Source organism: Pholcus phalangioides, unplaced genomic scaffold, assembly GCF_987345545.1.
Source record: "Pholcus phalangioides strain wild (caught in Gottingen) unplaced genomic scaffold, Ppha-v1.0 ptg000042l_1, whole genome shotgun sequence".
In the NCBI taxonomy this organism is placed as follows: domain Eukaryota; kingdom Metazoa; phylum Arthropoda; class Arachnida; order Araneae; family Pholcidae; genus Pholcus; species Pholcus phalangioides.
Window position 1 is genome coordinate 21,197,081 of NW_028301628.1, and position 20,122 is coordinate 21,217,202.

Genomic DNA, 20,122 nt, shown 5'->3' on the forward strand with positions numbered 1-20,122 from the left:
CCAATGAGGCGTAAGCTGACACGATGGTAAATTTTCAACCGCAAGAAATAAAATAAAAAGTTCAATTAACTGGCTGAGTTCACTAATGCGAGGATGGTACCTTTTGCCGTTAAATGCAGTAGACGCTGCTTATTAGAATCCCGCCCGGGCAATGTAATGATTCGGATATTGTTATCACTAGAGATCTCGGATTTCTATGTCTGCATATTTCGCTATTTTTACGCGCATATTTTCAAGATTTTAAGGCATATTTTGCGTGTTTCATAATTTTTGATAAAAAAATAAAATTTTTTTCCTAGCTATATAGCCTGCTTTTTCGGTTCCCGCCTCTAACTATATTAGGTTTCTTTGGTTCCCAGTCGATAATTTTAATGGGTTCTATGATATTTTCCCTATACATGCTCTATTTCTAGAGGTCTCAGAGTTTTATATATTCAGTTACGTTGGTACAATTGGAGTGTATATTTTATCAGCGATCTAATACATCTGGTCTGGGATAATGTGTAGGTGTTATAGAAATAAGTATTATTCTAGAATTATGTGTTTCGAGCATTGTGCAGTTAAAAATTTCTTGTATTGTGTTAAAATTATGTTTGGTGGCTTGTAAGCAACTGCAATCCTTAGTTCTACACTGGTGTAAGAAATTAAGAGAATTTGCAGACTTGGTCGATTATCTCTAGAACTACTATAACCGATTTTAATGAAATTTGATGTGTACATACATTGATACAATACAAAACAAATAACCATTCAATATAATTGTAATACACACGCATTGATTAACTCTATGCCTAGTTTCGTTTTTCTTTAATGTTATTTAAGTTTGTTAATCCTAGATAGATCGTATGTTTCTATATTATTGCATCATTTCTGACCAATCGTGCCTGTTCATTAAAGTTTGTGTTTTTCTGTTCTCCTAGATATGGTGTGGATTGTTTATCATTTCTGTGTTATTTGTTGTCTGTTAATGTTATTTCCTCTATTATTTTTGTGGTTGATTTTTTTTTTTGAAAAAGGTTTTATTTTTATTTCTGGGATTTTGTGGACATTCTGCCCAGCTAGCAATGTGACTTCCATGGCATAGAACGCACACTGGAGGTCCATCTGCTTTCGCCCAGCGTTTTTGCGCACATTTCATACAGCGTTCTGTATTAAAGCATAATTTTTGACCAGGAAAATATCTCTGGCATTTAAAACATTGAATGATTTTGCGCCTACGTTTCTATGTTACAACTGTGGTTCTTATGTGCGTTAAATTATCTGGATTTGATTTATCCCTTCAGTCTTGGGTGTTTTAACAATAAACCATAGGAAGTGGTTTTTTTTTATCTTGAAGCTAGTCAGGGGACTCTAACTGATATTCTCTCTAAACCAACTTCTTCTAGTCGTTTTATGTTTTCGGGTTTACAGGAGGCATGTAAGTTTGTAATTACTACTTTAATTGAGTCTCTGGGGTTTATTTCGAATGTGTGATATTCAATTTTATTTTCTTTCACATATCAAGTGACAATTACATAGTTTTTTACTATTGAGTTGTAATTTAAAATTTTCATTCATATTTTGCCCTTACGAGCAAAAATTCATTCGAGCAAAGTGCCTCGAATTGGTGGTTCAATTGTGTCCAGTTTTCTATGTTAGTTAAATGAGTGGGAAGGGGGGGGGGATTTTTGAAATTTGTTTAATATTTTGATTTCGTCTTTTTGTTGATGACAATATTGAAAAAATTTCCCTGTGTTTACATCCATTATTTATATCAGATTCACTTGAAGGATTAACATCTTGTTCCAAGGTTTCTGATTGGTTGTTGGTCAGTTTGACATTTTTTTGTTTCAACAATTTTATTTTTCCTGTTTTAGTTTCTCTATTATTTTTTTGACGTGCATTAATATTAGCATAACTTGTAGAAGGTTGCGTATCATTAAAATTATCCTCGACTGGCACGTCAGCGGTGTAAGCAGTATCGTAACCTGCCTCGACAGCGCTTGTTTAGCTAGCACTCACCAAATTATTTGTTTGCTTTATTGCACTTCTAAGCTCTTGTTGAAGTGGATTTTGTTTTGCTTTTCTTTTGAGCAGTTGGCGTATGCGTGCAAAAGTTTTTGAACAATTTCAGCCCCAACCGGATGCATTTCACAATAATTTTGGTATGCTTGATATAAGCCCATGAAAGTTAGGCATTTTGGGTTTTCGTTTAGCGTTCTTTCTGCTAAGTATTTATCTGCATCAATTAATGCTGCTTCTAAGCTATCCCAAAATCGACTTTTACCGCTAGTTGATCCTTCGTTTAAGAAATCATCTATATTTTGGGCGTTTTGCCAAAGGAGCCTAGTTACTTTGGTTATTTTAGCCGTCCTATTTTAATTCCTTAGACGCTATGTTCGTTTACCCCCAAAATAGGAGAAGTATGCAATGAAATGGCACCGGCTGCTGTATCACTAGAACACCTATTTTGCGGTTTATGCGACAATTACGCGTAAATTTGGGCCAAAACCTTTTAGTGATAATGCCGGCGGTAATCTTTAGTCCACCTCGAAAAGTTCTTCCGTAATCATTGGGTTCTCGATAGGGCAGGTCAGCTTCTCTCTTTTCTTTCTAGCAACAAGGAGGGGATCACGCAATTCATTAGAACGAAAATATATAAACTCTGTTGTAACCATAAGTTGGAGGATTCCACACTTATTTGTCAATTATTTGCACAGATAATTGGCAGTTAGATACTGTAATTATGAAATGCGTTCTTGAATTTTGATACTTCACCTCCTTCGGACATAGCTCTATGAATTCCAAATTTTTATGGTAAGCCACAACTTATCGAATTCATATTTTCTAAAATGATCTCAATTAATTTGACATATACCTCAGTCAGTCAGTCAGTTGGAATTAATAACAACCAAACGTGTTCTAAAATATAAGTTGAAAAAAAAAAAATTAACACCATAGATCTCTGAATACAGATCACACTCATCGCGTGATCGAGATCACACGAGTGTGATTTCGATGCGATGACCTGGGATAAAAGTCTCCACTCGAGGAACGGAATTCCACTGAATCGAAATATTGTTTTCCCAGGACAAACCTCTCGTCCACCTCATCTGCATCATGACACTATTAAATCCTTTCAAGCGTCGATTAATCGCACGGTAACCTCCGAGGAGTAAATCCTCGGCCACATCGCCCTCGCCATCTTCCACACTCGCAGATTCCCGTGTAATGCTGTTCGTACTGAGTCTTTGAGAACTGGCAGTCAAACGCAGAATGAGACAAGACCTTGAAGGTCTTTGTCTACATTATTCCCAACCACAGCCCCCTACACCTCTGCTGCCGCATTTAACATGTAAAAAGTGGCGCTTGAAATCCCTTCTCTGTTATCCTCTACCCACTATAGTGTCGGTGCATTTTCCCACGGATCTCGCTCAACCTCTCCAACACCCGCCGCACGCGGTAATTCTGCACCAGCTCTAGTGTTCGATTTATTTGAAATCAAACTGATTAACCAGAAACCAAAGGAAGAATCTCGTCAATCTACCTAAAGATTCCCGCCCTTCTAAATCCTCCCTGTTCAATTTAAAATTTACAAACCTAGCTCATGTACTATACCGCATATATATGTGTATATGTACTGTTTTCGATCGATTGTTGACAGACAAGAATGGAAATTTGGACCAATCAGAAATTTTTTGATACACTGTTGTCTCTCCCAGCAATAGCTTGTTCTGAAACCTCTTACATGAAAAGAAACCTCATGCATGAACCTCTTAAATAATCCTTCGGCGAACTTTTAACGGAACTCTTCCCGACATGCACCTGTTCGGGGCAGGTGGGGAAGTGTTTAGCGTGTATTGTGCGTGGTCCTGACGTATTTACGACTTCAGCGTTATGCGCGTTTCATGTAGGAGAGGTGCTATCATTTGGCTTCCATATTCGAAATGAAAGTGACAGATTGCAGAATTTTTTTTTGTTTTTTCTATGCACCGTTTTGTCGGTCTGCTTGCACTGTGCCAAAAATATCTATATTGTCTGTATTTATTGTCGTCAAGATTTATTGTTGAGCAATAGTGTTCTGCGTATCTCTTAGAGATACTGTATTCTGTCTGCCCGGCGAGAACTTTCCTTATTTAACTGAAATAAAGTAGTGCACGCACACGCTCCTATGTTCCAGATGACCGCGTGTTAGTGACCTTTAATTACAATAGGATACCCGATTATTCGAGGTAATGAAGACCGGACCTACCTTGTGTAATCTTGACCCTATTCCTTACGTCAACACTTTGACATCCTGTATTTAGTCCTTTCATCCCCACATTATGAAAAAAATGAAGTAACTTCCTGTAAATTTTTAATAACTCGGTTTTAAGTCTAATTAAAGCCTTAAAAAATTTGTGTAACTTGTGCTACATGCTTGACACTAGTGCTTTCCTACACTGCGGCTATACACAAACGGGTTTTTCTCCTGTTCCAGGACGCGAACAGTCAACGATCCTGTGGTTTAAAATTTCGTTATCATACTCCGAAGGTTTTAACACTCATTGGACCTTTTTGAATCCTCTTAAAAGTCCAATATTTCCGTAGAGCAGTTACTGCGGAATTTCTGTTTGGTAAAACAATTTGACCAAGAAAGCGCGATCGCGTAAACTCATCGTTATTGAGAGCAGCAAAAACATTGAGAAACAAAATTTCCGCGAATGTTTTCAGGTTTTAAACGTTATAAGAGTTGCTGCGTGACATCACATGTTTGCTACAGGTATTCAAAGGGGAACACCCTCTGGTGGCGACATGTTCAACTAATTGTTTTCCCCCGAAACAAATTTCCATCCCCACTTCACGAAGTCCTCTACAAAATTTCACAATTTTCTGATGACTGGTTTCGCCTGTAGGCTACTTTAAAATAGCATCTTTTAATTATAGACACCCTGTATTTTCACTCTTCGACGTTTTACAGAAAGATTTCTGAACTCATTTCGAACATTTTTTTAACATCAGGATCATAACTCTACGAAGAATGGTTGAATGATGTTTAAGCCCAAATAAAGACTTCGGGACACCCTGTGTACAGATTCAACATACTTGGATTTTTATTTATTGTAAGCATAAATGTTGAGCGAGACGAAACTCCCTAGTGTCAGGTAAATTAATTTGTTGTGCACTGTATATTTTTTAGATAGCAAGGGAACAGGTTAGTGAGCGACGAAAACAGTGACCTAGAGCAGCGTTTTCCAACCTATGGACCAGGGGTGGTTCGTGACGTTTGAATAGGTGGTTCGCAGGCATAAATGAAAAATTATGGAACTGCAAAACTTGATAATCTTTTGGGTTCAGATAAAAATTGTACATATCCATAATCTGCTTTACCATTCCTCATCAAGCAAAATGCGAGACATTGCGATCCTAAACACGGGATATCCCTAATTGTAGCTAAGAAATGCCATTTATTACAAATCTGATAATTTCTGCTAAAATAGATCGGGGGGGGGGGGTGAAATGAAGGACTACTACAAATCGCAGTGAATAAAAATGTAATTCGACGAAAAAACATTCAAATGACTGAATGGCCATATTTCATTGAGAAAAATAAGGGGAACTGGGATCTTTTAAATACGGGACGTAGCCGAATGGTCAAAGAGAACGTTCCCATAAGTCGGCGAAATTCCCATTTGTTAAAATCATTGAAAAATTGAGCAAAAGTCGTTGAACCTGACAAATATGTGTGAGCTGAATATTTGTAGTTACAGCTGTAGTAATAATAATTTATATTAAAATGCTGTTTATTTACGATTTTAGTAAAAATTACGAATTAAAATAATTATCGTTGAAAAAAACGGGACAAATGTATAAAATAATAGCCACAAGAATGTCCCGTAATACGGGGCACAAGTGGTCCGTCGAACTGTTTCAGACTTTTTACTGGTCCTTGGGTTCACAAAGGTTGAAAAACGCTGATCTAGAGTGTGATCATGGGAATGACCGGAAAAGTAGCGAGCACCCACAGTATTTCGCAGCATGGGCCCGAGCACCAACATCATTACTTTAGAAATCAAAATTTCCTACGTAAAACTCGAATCGAACACCCACAAGTCTTAAACACTTCTGAGGCCCCTGCCGTGTACGAACTACTACTACTAAACCACACATGCACCTCGTCCATATTCCTCTGCGGAACCTCTAACGAATTGGTACATGCGGGAATGTGCGTGTAGTGAAACCTGACGTGAAGTCTGTTTCTGTGTAATGCTTGTTATGTGTAGTGCTGCCATCTGTCACCATTTTCTCTAACTATGAGTGAAGTGTAATGATTGAATAATTTATCGTTGTAGGCCTGTTGCTCTCTGTGGCGAGAAAAATAAGGGGGCAGCAGAGAGGTCTCTCTCTCTTTCGGGTTACCAGACGTCGTTCTTTAGGCGGACATATCCTCTTCTATGTCATCATTTGAAGCGTCCTCACCAGGGCTGGAACTAGATGCTTGGTCACCCGGGGCAAGCGCGCATTTTGACGCCTGCCGTGTACTTGAAACAGAGTATGTATCTCTCTGCAGCAGTTCATTTAATCAGAAGTGTATTTAGGGTTTCGCCGCGCGTATGTGGGCTATTTTTTGAATACTCATTCCTCGAATTTTAACCCGCTTGGCCCACTATCTCTAGGTCACCCTTTTTGATCGTAGCAATAGCCAAAGAAATTATCGAAGTAAAGTTGTCAATTATAGCGAAACAAAATTGTCAAAGGCAAGTAAGGTTGCCAATTACAGCCTAATAAAAAAAAAAAGTAAACACTTTCCAGTAATACGGCCAATTTTTTTTTTAAAGCGAAATTTGTCATTTGGAAATCATTTACTGCGAATAAATGCAAAATTTCTGATTTTAAAACTTTTTTTTTTTCTAATGACAAAAATGGCATCACCTTCTCATCGGTCAACTCTGCCCAGTTAATTGAATTTTTTTTTTATGCCGGTCAAATTTTCCATGGTGTCAACACAAGCTTGACTTGATGTTCCGGCTCGAACATGAGTGATTTAGTTAAGACGGAGATATACTGTATATAGATACCTCCTCTATTACCACGACTTGTCGGAGGACATCACAAATTGATTTTTCCAATACTACACGATTGGCTCAAACGAAGCCGTTGAATGAGCACAGCACACTGGCAACGTAGAGATGCCATAGAGAAGGTGATACCGATCTTATTGATGGTATTATACCTTTATGTACTATTCAAAAGATTTCTTTAAAGTTTTAGTGACTGTTATTATTATCAACCAAATATTAAATTTAACTATATTTTATTTGAATAATAGTACACGCGTTCGATTTAGATAGTACTTTTTACTATTTTTTGAAAGTGATAGAAATGAATTGCAGATGAATCGTTAATAAGTTAGTATACGTATGAATACATAGATGGCAGCACTTTTACTTTTTTCAAAAGTTCATAACTACATTACTATTGCGGAAAAATAAGGGGGCAGCAGAGAGGTCTCTCTTTCTTTCGGGTTAACTATAGGGTTACCAGACGTCGTTCTTTAGGTGGACATATCCTCTTCTATGTTATCATTTCAAGCGTCATCACCAGGGCTGGAACTAGATGCTTGGTCACCCTGGGCAAGCGTGCATTTTGACGCCCCCCCCCCTGTAATGTTGAAGGGGAGGTTTCAGATGAATTTTGCGCCCCCTCGGGTCTAGCGCTCGGGGCACGAGACCCGCCTGCTCCTCCCTAGTTGCGGCCCTGGTTCTCACGGTTTAGAAAATTTGCCCTTTTGTCATCCTTTTCAGAAGCGCATGTTTTTTTTTACTTTTCTTTTTTGCGCGCAGGGGGAAATTTTTTTTCACTCTCTCAAACACATATCTCTCTTCATTGACATGAGTGTTTTTGTGTATGTTGTTTATTCCACACATGTTCACACACTAGGAACGACAAAACAACGCATGTTGTCTCCACGGAGCTATAATAAGAAAACAATCAAGAATTGCACATCTTCCCGAGACCAATGGCATATCAAGACAGAGAAGATCCCTTTGGACTCTGATTCGGACTCAGACTATGTACCTTAATGGCCATGTCTTTCCGAACCCCATGTGCAATAAAATATATAGTGATATTTTGGTGAAATTCCCCGATTATTTGCGATTGTCAGTGATGTCAATATTGTATTCTTTCCATGTTCATATATGATATATTATTTATCCAAAGCATATACTTCAGATTCAATGTTTAATAATATCTTGTTTGAATTTTGCTACTCTGCTTTGATGGGCTGAGCGCAATTGTTTATTGAATCATGCATAGTTTGTGGATGTTGTCTGTACGCATAATTATATTTTATCTCATTTCATGTATATTACGCATATGTTATATACTGTACGATGTTTACATCGGATTATTATACATGCACTCTATATATCTTACGTCTCGTGGCATCGCTATAAGCTTCTCCCCTTGGGAGAAGTAAACCCCTTGGTCTCCCTTGAGCTTCAACTGCATAATTGTGAAAATGCCAATTTAATGCAAAGTTTTTTTTTTGGATATGTTGTAAATATTACTAACTGAAAAAGTGACTGACAGATAGCAGCACGGGCTTCATGTCCAAGGAGAATATTTGTGTGTATTACAAGGATCGCAGTCGATGTCGGGATAGCAATGGTGTCCGTTGTGTTGTATAACTGTCCATATTTTTGTGTTTATTAAATGGTGTAATTACCAGTTCAAAGTGATTATTTTGCATTGGTGACGAGGATGGGATGTGTTTCTCCGTGTTGCTTTTTTGCTCTCTCTCGTCCAGTGACTTGCCGAACTGCCTAGGTTTCTCTCCTGATGATGTGATGATGAGTTTCGGCAACGTGACTAGTTTCGATCCTGCGCTGGAGTCATGGAACATTTACAGCAATTGGAACACTATACAGAACGTTTGCAGAAATTTTTCATTGCGAACAATGTCAAAAACGATGGTCGGAAACGCGCTATATTCCTGACAGTCATCGGTGCGTCGACGTACGGACTGTTGCGGAACTTAATTTCTCCGGATTCGCCGACATCGAAGACGTTGAATGAACTGATTCAAGCATTGAATCAGCACTTCGATCCAGTACCGTCCGAGATCGTCGAAAGGTACAAGTTCAACAGGCGGGTGAGACGGTTTCCATTTACATTGCCGAATTACGACGTCTAGCAGAATTTTGCAATTTTGGCACAATGTTGGACGTCATGCTCCGCGACCGTATCGTTTGCGGCATACAAGATGAGTCTATATAGCGGAGGTTGCTGTGCGAGATTAATTTAACGTTCGCTCGCTCAACGGAAATAGTTTCGATGGAAGCTGTGGAGAGAGATGCGGTAGACTTGAATAAACCAGCGATGGAAAATGTTCACAAAATTCAGGCGCGAACCAGACCAGAGCAGCGTTAGAATTTTACCCCCATTCCCAGCGCCATATGGGCTGATAGTGGGAAATCCAACGGGCCCAGATAGGCCTATGAAATTCAGGCGCGAAGGCATCCCAAGAAGAAACCGGACAATGGATCCGAGGTTTCGTCATCGACTCGTGTAAAGAAACCAATGAGCAAAGCACCCAGAGTTTCGGCATCGAAACGTATTTCACCGGAGAGCAAAAGCTGTTATCGTTGTGGGGATCCGCGACATTTGTCTAACGTCAAAAGGTTCAACTTGCTTCGGTTGCAAGAAAATCGGGCATTTCATACGGATATGTCGATCGAAATCGAAAAATAATACCCCGGAAGTTAACAAGTTGCAAGTACCATGAATGTCGAGTCGGGAGCACTGTTTTCATTAGTTCCTGCGGCAGTGTACCGTAAGTACAAGAACGTTTTTCCGAATCTAAAAAAAACTGAAATCTGACTGCAGTCATTTACAAAACATCCAATCAAAATATTGTGGGTGATAGCTACCTCTACTAGTGGTACAGGCCGGGGCAGTAAGCCTTGTAGGTCGAAATTGGATCGGGCCTTTAGGTTTATCGTCTTTTCTTGCACAGTCAGCTGGAAGTGTAAACCAAGTTAAGTCAGTACCTAGCACATTGGAAATGTTGCAGCGGAAACATAGTGACATGTTCTCTCTTGGACTGGGTCATATAAAGGGTAATGAAGAACCTGTGCCAACGGATGTGGTATTGCTATTGAGACAGTTTAATGACAGTCCGTTAACTTCTCACCGAATTGCTGCTGCTGTAGATGAAAATCCTATTCTGGTGGAAGTCAAGAAATACATCCAGCATGGCTGGCCAAAGGCTGTCAGAGAAGAGTTACATTCATTTGAACTCTCCGTAGGCCGAGGTGTGATATTACGAGGAACTAGAGTGTTTATACCTCTGCGATTCATCTTATAGATGAACTTCATGGTAGCCACCAAGGAATGTCAGCGGTGAAAACTATGTCACGTTCAAGTGTGTGGTGGCCGAGAATTGATAATGTTGATAATGACATAGAGTCTCTTGTTCGCTCGTGCGTGTCATGGCAAGAAAATGCATCCATGCCTCCTGCCAAGCATATTCTTTGGCCAGTGACCACAGTTTCATTTCCATGGGACAGAATACATATCGATCATGCTGGTCCAGTGGAAGGCTATACACTTCTCATTGTCATAGATGCAGCTTCGAAGTGGGTAGAAGCGATTACTGTGCCCTCAACTTCTTCAGCTGCTACTGTTTCTGTATTGCATAACTTGTTTTCTCGTTTTGGGCTTCCAAAAAGCATAGTGTCTGACAATGGACCGTCATTCACTAGTGAAGAGTTTTCTTCGTTTTTACATAGTCGTGGTATTGTACATATTTGAACAGCCCCCTACCATCCAAACTCAAATGGATTGGCTGAACGAGCAGTGAGAACTGTGAAGGCTGGATTAGCAATGAATAAGTTTGGTTCTTTCAAAGAGAGGTTGGAAAGAGTACTTTTCGACTTACGCAGAACGCCTCTTGCTTCTTCAGGTGTTGCTCTAGCGATGATCATGTATGGAAGGCAGTTGAGATCTCGTTTGGACTTGATTAGACCAGAGGAAAGCTATATTCCAGTTCCAGATGATCCTAGTCCTGCAAAATGTTTTCATCCTGGAGATGAGTTGTGGGCCAGGAACTTCGGCAGAGGACCGCGTTGGATTAAAGGAACTGTTGTGGGTACTATGAGTAGATCCATGGTGCGTCTTGAAACACCTTCGGGTTCTCTCTTCAGGCACGTGGATCAGCTACACCGTGGTGAAGCCATGCCATCATCAGATGTCACAAAATAAGGAGGCAATAAAGAAGACAGTGGGACGACTTCTATCGGTGTTCCTTCAGCTACAGAGCATGCAGATGCTGAGAGTGGATTGAAGAAGAACGAAGACAACCGATGTGCAAAGGTGAAAACGTCAGCACCTGTTCGAAGAAATCTTCAAGGATCAGACATCCTCCGAAGAGGTTGGTTAACTGACTGTTTTCTTTAGGGAGAAAGGAATGGTGTGAATATTACATACACCCAATTTGAAGATATAATAAAAATAAAGCACATAACCTTTTTTTGTTTATCTTAATTCAAAAATAATGTCAGGCAAGTTCATATTGCTTGAAATTTACGAATGAATATACAGTATATGATGGTACATATTTTTAAGTAATACATTCATAAGATACTGATCTGTAAATCACTGCCATTTTTCTTTTTGAGAGAAACCTCGTCTTTCGAAAAGATTCCACCCGAGATTCAATTAACCTTTTAGCGGCTGAATTCAGAGATTTAGATTGATTATTATTATTTTTTCGTTCTATTTCCTTTCCTGATCCTTCAGTTTAAAAATACCAATAAAAAATGCATGAAAAAAAAATCCTGCATGTTTTCTGGACCCATCCATGTCCATAGATAGAGCATTAGTAGGTATACGTAAATTTCCCAAAGAAAAAAAAATTATAAATTTCGCATTTATTTGCAAAAAAAAAAAAAAAATCAGGTGAGAAATTTCGTATATTTGTTCACTAAAAAACTTATTTTTTCACAAAAAAAAATGTAAAAACATAAATAAAATATATTTTAAAAAAAAATAGCATATCGTAGGCCCTCGGCTAAAATGATTTTTCTGAGGCCCCCCTCCCCCACCTTGCTAGAAATGTTTACTCTCGATAATTTGAACCAGATTTTCATGAGGCCCCTCTGCACTTGAGGTTTCTGGGCTGTGCCAGCTCTGGCTGTGCTCGGTCGGACCCATGCATTAAGACGGCACTGGTTGGATGTCATGTAAAATCAATTTATTTTAACTCTTTTCTGCTGCTGTGTCTTAAGACAGCAGCAATCCAAAATACTGTAGAGTCTTGTTTATCCGACATTATGCGGTCGGCAACGCCTATATAACACAACAAGTGTCTGGCAGAGTTGTTAGATCGGTTACTGCTGCTACAATGGCAGGTTATCGAGATTTAAGTGAGTTTGAACGTGGTTTTATAGTCGGCGCACGAGAGATGGGACATAGCATCTCCGCGGTAGCGATGAAATCTGGATTTTCACGTACGACCATTTCACGAGTGTACCGTGAATATCGGGAATCCGGTAAAAAAATTAAATCTACGACATCGCTGCGGCCGGAAAAATATCATGCAAGAACGGGACCAACGACGACTGACGAGAATCATTAAACGTGACAGACGTGCAACCCTTCCGGAAATTGCTGCAGATTTCAATGCTGGGCCATCAACAAGTGTCAGCGTGCGAACCATTCAACGAAACATCATCGATATGGGCTTTCGGAGCCGAAGGCCCACTCGTGTGCCCTTGATGACTGCACGACACAAAGCTTTACGCCTCGCCTGGGCCCGACAACACCGCTCTTTGACTGTTGAGGACTGGAAACACGTTGCCTGGTCTGACGAGTCTCGATTCCAATTGCTTCGAGCTGATGGACGGGTACGGAGACAACCTCATGAATCCATGAACCCTACATGTCAACAGGGGACTGTTCAAGCTGGTGGAGGCTCTGTGATGGTATGGGGCGTGTGCAGTTGGCGTGATATGGGACCCCTGATACATCTAGATACGACTCTGACAGGTGACAGGTACGTAAGCATCCTGTCTGATCACCTGCACCCATTCATGTCCATTGTGCATTCCGACGGACTTGGACAATTTCAGCAGGACAATGCGTCACCCCACACGTCCAGAATTGCTACAAAGTGGCTCCAGGAACACACTTTAGACACTTCCGCTGGCCACCAAAATCCCCAGACATGAACATTATTGAACATATCTGGGATGCCTTGCAACGTGCTGTTCAGAAGAGATCTCCACCCCCTCTTACTCCTACGGATTTATGGACAGCCCTGCAGGATTCATGGTGTCAATTACCTCCAGCACTACTTCAGACATTAGTCGAGTCCATGCCACGTCGTGTTGCGGCACTTCTGCGGGCTCGCGGGGGCTCTACACGATATTAGGGAGGTGGACCAGTTTTTTTGGCTCTTCAGTGTATATACATACATAAAAATAAAATGATCAAGTACCAACTGTTGAGCTTTCAGAATTTCACATAACGACGGAGTTAAAGCTCTAGAAACTGCAATTAAATACACTTCACTTAATTTTTTCTGTTGTTTTGCTGTAAACATGATTATTAGGTTGCGCAAAATTATAACATAGTTTGATGTTTAATAGGCTTTTCCTTAACACACCTCCGTATTATCCAACCTTTCTGCCGGCCCGTTTATGTCGGATAAGCGAGACTCTAGTCATTTGTCAATTGTTTTTTTTCTCGTAAAAATGCCCTTGAAATTTTGAGCCCAAAAAAATTTCAAATCTACTAATTTACTCCACAAAACATGTGCGAATGGAAAGTTTGATCCTTTCAAATTGTCGATTAGCATAATTTTCCTACATAACTCGGAAACGAAAGTCAACTGAACCCGTATTTTAGGAGCTAGAATTTCACTGTCAAAACGTATTTTTAAGAAACTTATGCTGGAGCAATCGTCTTCATATTGATTGAGAAAAGTAGCAATATATGATATTCGCTCAGATGAATGACACCTTTGAACCATGACTTATACAGTGATACTTTTTTTTTTCTATTTGGTAACTTAAATACGCAAAAAAAGTTATTTTCGTCTTGGCCACAACAGAATTAAATTCTTTGAATTCTTTAATGAATTCGTCACCCTCAAGATTCACTTTATGCACCCTTCATTGGTAGCGCAAAATGTTGTGACCAAGAAGTGTTTTAAATAATTTGAAGCATACAGTCATCTAACGTGCGGAGTCTGATACTTTATTTTCGTATTCTTTTAAAGTGTCAATTTTAGCTTGGAAACAAACACACGGAAGAACTAACGATAAAATTTAAATTATCGAGATTTCGCAGAAAGGTAGTAAAAATTCAAATAAATTTTGCATTTATTTTCAGGTTATTTCGTAAATACGAAATTTACGGAATAATGAAGGAATCAAATCCCTAAGCATTAGAAAACAAAGAAAAAAAAATTTTACATTCTTTCTCGAAAATTGGCAATTTTGAAAAGTCAAATTTATGGCATTAAGTGCTGAAATGTATGAAATTTTTGTTTTCTAAATTGAGTTTGCAATTTCACACCCTCGGGGGAAAAAATCAAGTACTTTCATGAACAAAAAAAAATTTTTTTCTTCTATTCAAACTGATGTTCCCAATTAGGAACATTGGAAATAAAAAGGTTAGTATTAAATTTGGCTAGCAACACAAATTAATGATCATTAACGAACACAATTTTGTTACCTGTTGTAAAATAAATTAAGGGAAAGGACAGAAATAAAAAAAATTTAATTATACGTTTATTGTACTGATTTTTGATCCCACTAAATTTGATTTTTAATGAGGATGCAATTACTCCTAATCTACAAGCGATAAGTCGCCAAATCAGCAAAACTCGTTAAAGAAATAATCAAACACCATTCTTGAGCTGATTTTAAATTAACTTGAATTCACTTTGATGTGTTACTTAAAAACAATAAAATAAGCATATTTGTAATTTAAACATGTTATTTTCCCCTCAATACATAGAATAAGTTACAATTCTTTTAATGAAACAGCGATAGGTCGCTGCCATGTAGCAATAATTCCATGTAGTTTTGTAAAAATAGGGTTATTTTTTTTAAAGAAAAACAGAGAAATAACTCTCTATTCAAAGAAAAACCTAAAATCTGGAGGAGTATTCTCTTTACTCTTCAATGAAATTTGCAGTAAAATCGAATTTGGATGCGTCAAGGGAAACACTGGTACACGTTGACTAGGAAGCCGCGGGTTAGGAAAGTTTGAGAATCACTGCTGTACACCACCAGTCTGTTATCGGAATTGTCTGTGATACACACACACGCAAGCAAGGTGCCATATAGAAAGCCGCTAGCTCTACGTCATTTTTCTGCAGCGGTTTTCCCGATTCTTCAGAAATAATATTATGTTTTGAGACCCGATTCAGGGCCGTTACTGAATGTTTGGTCAGCCGGGGCAAACACGCATTTCGGTGCTCCCTTGTAATGTTGAAGGGGAAATTTGCGGCCCCTCTGAGACAGCGCCTGGGGGCATCAGACCCACCTCCCCCTCAAGTTGCAAAATATCACCAGAAACGTCGACATTATATTAGTGCCAAGTTTGTCTCCGACAAAAACGCCTTAAATTTTTGACTTATTTATTTTCTATGTCTGCTATGGGATTGGACCAGCGTTTCTCCAAGTTTGCGCCACGGGTCTTAGGGGCGTCGCGGCGAGCCCTTGATATTGATTAACCTGCTGCGTGGCGCCGTGGCTTAGTTGGTTAAAGCGCCTGTCTAGTAAACAGGAGATCGTGGGTTCGAATCCCACCGGTGCCTCGTGGGGAAAACTTTTTTCCTGGTTATTTATTTGCCGCTGTGGTGGTCGAGTGGTCATAATGACGTACTCACATCGCGAAGATCCGGGTTCGCACCCCACCGTCGCCGTAGTGGTGGTCGGCCGAAGTTGGTTTTCTGTGGTTCCCAACTTCGAAGTACAAATGCGAACCGATATCCGTTAAGTCTCGCCATAGAGAGCAACAGGCGTACAACGGTACAATTATTCAATCATTACTCTTCACTCATAGTTAGAAAAATTGATGGCAGATGCTAGCACAGCACTACACATAAAAACAAACACAGAAACAAACAAACTTCAAGGTTCACTATACATACACACACATTCCAACATATACCGATTCGTTAAAAGTTCCACAGAGGAATATGGACGAGGCGCATGTGTGGTTTTGTAGTAGTAGTGTGACCCGCTCCTCCTTAATGTGTCATGACTCCCACTTTGTGAACCACTACATTAGAATAATGGACGTGAGGAAAGAAAACTCTTTTCAGACAGACGTATTCAAAGGGAAGCAAAACATTATTCATGGTAAAATATTAAATGGTAAATGCGCCGCGGGTCACTTGAGCGGGCTGGAAATGTTACCAAGACATTTAAGGAGCCTGTTTATGTGCTGCTCAGTTCATTTCTACAAAATGAAGTTTGAGGTCTCGGGCTACATCAGATCTGTAGGTTCGTTGGATCGTCCCGTATTTTACGGGATGCACCATTTTTTTGCCGTACTATTCGAGTCTTGGGTCTGTCAACCTCCATCGCCCCCCCTCCCCGGATCCGCACCTGTTCATGAGTACAAAAACTATATTTACGTGTCACAAACATGAGTTTGTAGCACGTGTTATCTCTGATGAGGTCATAATGAGATCGAACTCTTATCACTAGAGAGAGAGAGAAACATTGAATCTTCAGCTTTCCAACGAGGTGTTATGCAACTTCGCATGTGCTGTATGAACGTCATTAAGATTCAAAGTCTTATGAGTATCAAGGGCCTCCGGGCCAAGTTATTTTTCTGAGGGCCTATCTAGCAAATTTACTTGCTTACTCCCGAAATTTTCAACCAGATGTCATGCTCCATTGTGACGCCCTTCTTCTCTCGAGGCCCCTGTTCGCGTCGGCCCATGCGTTAAGACGACTAATTCAGAACCTTAATTATTTTCGTGACGCTCAAATCGTGCGATTCACGTCTAAACTCTGCTCTGACCCATCAATCGAAAAGTAATCATAACATTAATTACAGCAAAATGGTATCATCCTCGTGTCGATGAACTCGGCCAGTCAGTTAAAATTTTTTTTATTCTCAAGTGTTAACACTGCAACTACTATGAATCATGTTAGCAGACGCTGGATGTTCCGGCTTGAACATAAATGTTTTACTTATAATCGGAGAATGACTCCCTTTTGCCGTTGATAAATATCACGGACAGCACAGTGTACCTATACCTAGCCACAATTGGCTCATCGAAGCCGTCGAATGAGCACCACACACGGGCCATATTGAGACACCTACACGTGGATGACACCAACAGCTTCGTTCCTTCAACTCATCATATACATCTCAGGAATGCACTTTAAATTTCAAGTGACTGTTAATAATAATCATCAAATTTGATTATTATTAAAAAATTTATAAATTTTTAATCTCATTAAATATAATTTTAATATTTTTTTGAGTTTTACAGTAATTTGTGTTAATTAAAACTATGATCGGTAATTTAATGCAAGTTAAACCATAGATGGCAACACAAAACTCGATCCTTCATTTTTGATCATTGAAATAACTCTGCCATCTATTGATGTAAAAACGAAACAAAACATTTCCATATACAATAGTATGTACAAAGTATTGTTTTGTTTTTACATCAATAGATGGCAGAGTATGCTCGAGATATCAAAAAAGGTATTACGTACTTGTTGGATACTACTCTGACCATATTTCTCTAAACAAATGAGGGAAATTGAGATGCTAAATACAAAAATCACCAGCTGTTGATAAAAATGACGCTGAAGGTAAACAAAGTTGCCAATTATATATAGTTGTTTATTATCAGTTCAAAATATACAGGACGGAGAAAAACCATGGTTTAGATTTCTGGCTTGATGAGACTTCCAGCTACGTGGTTATGTGTATTGTGATCATACACATATTTTACGGGATTCACTCAATGCTTGTAGTGACAAGCTAAAACACAAAAGCCAATTATAGCTAAAATTCACTAATGTCAGGAGATGAAGCACATTTGTAAAGTCGCAATGGATTTGAATGAATTTTTCGAAAAAATAACACAAAAAAAATGACAAGAAATATATGTGGGATGAATATGCAATTCAACTTATCAAAATATAATTTAAAAGTTGGGAAAATAGTTTTAATCTTCTATTTCATTGAAGATTGAAAATTAAAACAGTTTTCATCGAAAATGCGGGGAAAAAAAAAGAGATTTTTATGTAGCGAAAATTGGGACTGCCGAAATTCCCTGAAAATACATGCTTCTCTCTGTAAATTCGGATTACCCTTTCGAATAATTTGTCTTGGGGAGGGAGGGAATGAAACAAAATTATCAGTTCAAAATATACGGGAAGGAAAAAAAACTGTTTTAGATTTCTGGCTTGTTGAGACTTCCAGCTACGTGGTTATGTGTATTGTGATCATACACTTATTTTACGGGATTGATCCAATGCTTGTAGTGACAAGCTAAAACACAACCAAAACTTAACGATTAATAGTATATAAGAAAGAAATGTAACGAGAAGGAAGACACGCGTGTATTTATACAAATCGGTGGTACAATTTTCCAACTGACTTTTTTCTTTTTTACAATCACCAGGAGCGTGCACCATGTGTACGGATAAGAACACTACAGAATAATTCACATTTTCACATTTTTTCACGTAGTATTTTTGACTGTCCTGACCTTTGTTAAAAACAGATTTTCCTCCCACCCCCATTTTCATTTTCACAGCAGTACCAATATTCAATAATTATTAAATATTAATTTATTAAATTATTTTATAATAAATATATAATATATATAATAATATATATATAAATATATAATTTAATAATTTAATGTATTAAATATATAATTTAATAATTTAATGTATTAAATATTAATATTTAATAATTAATTTCATACAGTACCAATATTTTTGGCATCATTTATGACGATAATTGGCAATGTTTATTCGTATTTATTTTTCGTATTTCACCGCATTTGGAATCCTAATATCCCGTATCATGTAATCAGTCAAACCAATTATGGCAGTCATAATTATCGCAATATATTTACAGTCATAATTGTAAATACACTTCACTCTTCTCGCGTAACTGGCATAATCAAGGTTTTTTCCTTCGTGAAATACATTTTAGACCACTGCAAATTTACAGACCTTTATTTCCCGTAATATTTTTTAGCGATTTCAGCAATAAATTGGCAACGTTTTTTTTAGCGACAATTGGCGTTGTTCCATATTTTCCCGTTTTGACAATTCAAATTTTCCCGTATTCATTTTATACTCGGATTCGAGTTGCGCAATGAAATTGCGTCGTGAACAAGACAATGATAACAAGTTAGTGGTGGGGACTCGATGATTTTTAGAGCACCTTGAGAATGTAAAAAAAAAAATTAATAAATTCGTTTATAAAATAATCTCAATAAAAATAAATAAATAAATAAATCTCAGTAATTTGGGGCACCCCTGTTTGATTTGAGACCTTGGCACTGAGACACTCATATACCGGCTGTTACACTAATTCACTTGGAGAAGACCACTAGGCCACGCCTGTTTTGTTTGGTGGTCTGCTGCTAACATCAGGGGAAAGCTACCGACAAGTTTGGAAGTTTATCGTTAATTTGGTGATAATTCTCTATGCTAACCTCGAATTTCCGAAGCGATTTTGAAATAGTCATGAAAATGTTCAGCACGCCAAACAGCATTTAAATCTATGGTGCATGGGTTGCACCAGACATCTTCAACCTGTTTCTTAAGAGCACCGCGGTACTCCATGCATTTAAAAAAAACCTCTGTAGCACCATTATATTAATTCAAATATAATTTTATCTTTGATATGCAGCACACCCATTACTGCACCAAAGAGTGCTCGGTGCTTGTCCCAATTCTCATACTCTTATGGACTTGATTGGTGTGTCAACTGAACCACTCATTTCTGTAGCTATCATACATAGTCAAACTTGGTTATAATGACGTCGAAGATTCCGTGAATTTTTGCCATTATAACCGAGGTGTCGTTACAACCAAGGGTGCCATTTTCCGAGACCATTTTTGACAAAAAAAAAAGTAATCAGATGCTGTGC

At 38.6% G+C, this 20,122-nt stretch overlaps 1 non-coding gene across 1 annotated transcript; it reads left to right on the forward strand.

Moving 5' to 3' along the window:
• Positions 1–15,719: 15,719 nt before the first annotated feature.
• TRNAT-AGU (transfer RNA threonine (anticodon AGU)) lies at positions 15,720–15,793 on the forward strand. Its single transcript has one exon. It is a non-coding gene; the product is annotated as a tRNA-Thr (tRNA).
• Positions 15,794–20,122: the final 4,329 nt, after the last annotated feature.